Consider the following 5,000-nt stretch of genomic DNA (forward strand, 5'->3'; position numbering starts at 1 on the left):
TGCGACAGTTTGGTAAGTTGTGTTAACATTATAATAACTTATAAAAAAAATTGGGCTTTTATAGATAAAATGAAGTTGACGTCACTCTGGTATTTGTTATTGTTTTTTTTTTGCCATCCGCGTTTATGGGTTATTCTCACTAAACTGTATTAACCAGACTATAAAAGTTCAAGGTTACACATAATTTGTGTCCGTTATGTATCCAGATGGCAATGTTGTGAGCTTCTTAAACAAGCGCATACTATCTCTTCAGAGGAATATCCACTCAACGTGCTCAAAGTGCTTTACAAGGGGTCTCTGATCAACAGCAACACTTACCATGTAGGACGAGACATGACGCCTGTTAGGCGATATTACAATTTTTTCGGACAGAGACTCAATGCTGTTAACGTTCAGGTACTCATTTTACACATGAGTACGTTGAGAGAATATGAGTAAAGAGCCTTTTCCAACTAGGACTCAACTAGGCTCGAACCCAGTATCTTCCGATCCGAAACCGAGTGTCATACAACAAGACCACATAGCCGCACAGTTTAAAGAGTTTTACTGTAATACTTTTAGAATTTGTGAGATGTGTTCACATAATACCTTATTTTAATGCGTTTTACTCTGCGGTTATGTGGTCTAGTTGTATGACACTCGCTTTCGGATCGGAAGGTCCTAGGTTCGAGCCTCGCTGGGCGCATAGTTGAGTCCTTGGAAAAGGCTCTTTACTCACTTTCTCTCACCATATTAAGGTGTAAAATGAGTACCTGGCCGTTAACAGCGTTGTCTCTGTCTGAAAAAAATGTAATATCAACTAACAGGCGTCATGTCTCGTCCTCCATTTTAAGTGTTGCTATTGGCCAGGGAACCCCTGTAAAGCGCTTTGAGCATGTTTAGTGGATATTGCGCTATATAAAAAGCTCAAGTTGTAGATAGTATATTTTAAAGAATTTTTAGATAACTTCGCAAGAAACAGAGAGGCTCGATAGCCCAGTCGCTAAAACACTCGATTCACAGGCAAAGGGTACTGAGATCGATCCCGTGTGCATTCGAGAGTTGTTTTTTTCTGACTTCCACCTCCACAACCGTGTCCCACCCACCCTTGATTGGGTAGCTAGGTCTGTTAGATCATGTGAAAAGTACTTTCCTATCCAATCCAATAGTTATTTATAGTAGTCGTTCAAAGCCATAAGGCCGGATTTTATCCAGGTATCTATAGCGTGAAACGGACCATAGCAATTGCTTGCTATCCTTTGGATAGGACGCTAGTTCTCGCGAAGTACTTTCCGCCAAATAAAACAGACCCAGCTACCCATTCACTGCTGGGATCAGAGAGGGGGGTCGGGGGTCGGAAAATAAACAATCTCGACTGTACCCGGGGTCGATCTTGGTCCCTTTGCGTGTGATGTGAGTGCTCTACCAACTGAGCTATCGGACCCCCCAAAAGTTATTTATTAATTACCCTTTATCATTACCTCAAAATAATGGAAGTGAAGGCAATGGAAACGTTTAAATCCTCGGTAAAACAATCATTTTTTTACAGAGGAATAAACAAAAATTAAGGTAATAGCTTCAAACAAGAACAAAATACCAAACAATGAGCGTTTCGGGCTCAAAACCCTTCTTCAGCCAACAAAAAAAAAAAAAACTACATAAAAAACAAAACAAAACAAAACAACAAAAAACAAAACAAAACAACAAAACAATAAAGACATAAATACATTACTAAATTCTACAAATTTCTTAATCTGGACTTTCGTAATGTATGATATGTCTTTAATAATTTTTGTTGTTGGCTGAAGAAGGTTTTTAAGCCCGAAACGTTCCGTGTTGGATATAAATTTTATTCTTTTTTTTTGTTTGAAGCTGTTATATTCATTTTTGTTTCTTACTCTTTACAGTCCACAGCTTCTATCAGCCTAGTATCATTTTTCACAGAAACATTTTTGTAATTTTTGTCATAGGCCACTCTGCCGTTGTTTATAAAAACACAGAAAATGCAATGTTAACCAAATAGAACATACTGTGTTCTTTAAAAATACGGCAGCACTGTTGTAATGGTTTAAAATAACTGATTTATTTCTGTCACTGTCATTCCTTGTCAAAACGAATTGTCAAAACTTTCCCTTTTCAAGCTGTTTATCTACTTACTTTCGCACAACTTACATGACGTTCTCTCTCTAATAACTTTTCCGCAGAAGAAGAAGAAGAAGAAGAAGAAGAAGAAGAAGAAGAAGAAGAAGAAGAAGAAGAAGAAGAAGAAGAAGAAGAAGAAGAAGGAGGAGGAGGAGGAGGAGGAGGAGGAGGAGGAGGAGGAGGAGGAGGAGGAGGAGGAGGAGGAGGAGGAGGAGGAGGAGGAGGAGGAGGAGGAGGAGGAGGAGGAGGAGGAGGAGGAGGAGGAGGAGGAGGAGGAGGAGGAGGAGGAGGAGGAGAAGAAGAAGAAGAAGAAGAAGAAGAAGAAGAAGAAGAAGAAGAAATAGAAGAAGAAGAAGAAGACTATGGGTGACGTCCAATCAAGGGACGCTACTCTTCCGCTAATCTCATTCCCTATTGTAAAGGGCATTGAGCATTACGTAATTTTGTGTTATAAATATCATATTGTTATTATTATTATTATTATTATTATTATTATTTTTTTTTTTTATTATTTTTTTATTACCATTATTAATTATTATTGCTATTATTACTATTATTATTATTATTATTATTATTATTATTATTATTATTATTATTATTATTATTATTATTATTATTATTATATTATTATTATTATTATTATTATTATTATTATTTTTATTATTATCGTATTTATTTTATTATTACAACAGAGTCAAGATGACTTCTGGATCCAAACGCATTCTTCCAGATACGTGGCCGGCCACCATTTTGTTCTTAATCCAGGCCCCTCTGATGATTCTGGTGTTCAAAATAATACTACGCTTACCTTTTCTTGGACCCAGAATACAGGTGAGAGCGACGTGTAGCCTACAATAGCCTACATATATGCAGGTCTGACATCTGAAACCAATAATGGGCTGAGTTTAACATTGTTGTAGTGGACAATAGTTATCAGCTGTTATTTGTTGTTGTCAGTCGTTATTTGTTGTTATTTGTTGTTATCAGTTGTTATTTGTTGTTGTCAGTTGTTATTTGTTGTTATTTGTTGTTATCAGCTGTTATTTGTTGTTGTCAGTTGTTATTTGTTGTTATTTGTTGTTACCAGTTGTTATTTGTTGTTATCAGTTGTTATTTGTTGTTATCAGTTGTTACCAGTTGTTATTTGTTGTTATCAGTTGTTATTTGTTGTTATCAGTTGTTACCAGTTGTTATTTGTTGTTATCAGTTGTTATTTGTTGTTATCAGCTGTTACCAGTTGTTATTTGTTGTTATCAGTTGTTATTTGTTGTTATCAGCTGTTACCAGTTGTTATTTGTTGTTGTTATCTCGACAAAGATAATAAATACCGGCTCGGGAGTTGTGCACGTAAAAGTTGGGGCCCAGTTGACCCCTATGAATATTGATTTTGAGGCTGAAGACAAAGTATTTTTGTGTTTTCACTTGTTATTTGATGTTATCAGTTGTTCTTTGTTGTTATCTCGACAAAGATAAATACTGTTCGCTTGGTAACAAAAAGCACCCGACCTGATTGGAGCGGATTATGGAATAATGGATAACATTTGGTGCTTAAAGTACAGGTGAAGGTGAATCACATGTTTTTGGACTTGTGTATACACCGACGTATACTTATTTACAGGTCTGATTGCTCACATTTTTATGGTCTCATTGTAGTAATGGAAATACTCTCAAACCAACGCAAAATATGGCCCTTTACAACAATGTTAAATCAAGCCCATGATTGTGTTCGGTTATCAGACCTGCAAACATGTTACAGTGAGTGACATATTCAGTCGGATGGTGAAAAGGTTTGAACTGAGATATTGCCAAGTTTAGTAAGAAGGTCAATTTTTAAAATAAAAAATGAGTTCTTGTCATAAATTATTAAATCAACCCTTTTTGTACATCTTTGGGACATATCAAAGCTTAATTTCACTTCTAAATATTCTTTACAGTTAATCAAGTTGATAAAGTATGAAATTTGAGAAAAGTTGCTGGATACTTTCTGATACATCTGACTATAACTTCATGAAAAATCACCCGTTTTACTTACTTCAAATAAAGATTAAAATGCGCTGGGAAGCATATTCTTTCAGAAAAAGTAAATGCAAATCCAAAATATTCACCTTCCGACTGATTAGCTCATGTACTGACACATATGAGCACGTTGGAATAATTATTTCTAGGATAATGAGCAACTTTAGTCTTGTTATGACGCTAGGCTCTTGACCTGTAGGTCCTCAGTTCGAGTCCCGCTCTAAGCAGTCTATAGTTGAGTCCTTGGAAAAGGCTCTTCACTCACATTCTCTCATTGTACTCAGATGTAAAATAAGTACCTGACCATTAACAGAGTTGTCGAAAAAAAATGTAATACTGCCTAACAAGTGTCATGTCTCGTCCTATATGTTAAGTGTTGCGTTTAGTGGCTATTACATTTTTTTTCAGACAGAGACAACGCTGTTTACGGCCAGGTACTCATTTTGCAACTGAGTATGGTGGGAGAATGTGATTAAAGAACCTTTTTCAAAGGACTAAAACTATGCGCCGCTCGGGACTCGAACCCACGACCTTCCGACCGAAGTCCAGTGTCATGCCACTAGACCATATAGCCGTTAAGGTCCCTGATTCAAGTCCCTATACAATACTATTGTTTGATAAAAACCGAACAAGTGTGTATGAAAGGTGCAAGACAAAGCAAGAAAGAAAAATACAAGAAAAAAAAAACCATCCAAAAAAAATCAGTAGAGGTCGCCTGTTTTTTTGGGATGGTATATTTCTTGTATTTTTCTTTCTTGCTTTGTCTGGTACCTTTCATACACACCTGTTCACACTAGTGCCTGCTCCTTAATTTCTTAATTTAATACTATTGTTTATATTCTACAGGCGTATACAAAATTCCC

At 36.3% G+C, this 5,000-nt stretch overlaps 1 protein-coding gene across 1 annotated transcript in view; it reads left to right on the forward strand.

Moving 5' to 3' along the window:
- The window catches only part of LOC144977429 (thyroxine 5'-deiodinase-like), a 16,750-nt gene that overhangs the window by 192 nt on the left and 11,558 nt on the right, over positions 1–5,000 (forward strand). The window contains exons 1-3 of the mRNA XM_078922640.1: positions 1–12; positions 2,814–2,952; positions 4,984–5,000. The exon at positions 1–12 is cut by the window's left edge and continues 192 nt beyond it; the exon at positions 4,984–5,000 is cut by the window's right edge and continues 217 nt beyond it. The gene's annotated coding sequence lies outside the window, so the exon portion shown is untranslated. The remainder of the gene's footprint in view (positions 13–2,813; positions 2,953–4,983) is intronic.

This window comes from Berghia stephanieae, chromosome 7 (genome assembly GCF_034508935.2).
Source record: "Berghia stephanieae isolate SIO BIC M18660-M18661 chromosome 7, UCSD_Bste_1.3, whole genome shotgun sequence".
NCBI classification, from domain to species: domain Eukaryota; kingdom Metazoa; phylum Mollusca; class Gastropoda; order Nudibranchia; family Aeolidiidae; genus Berghia; species Berghia stephanieae.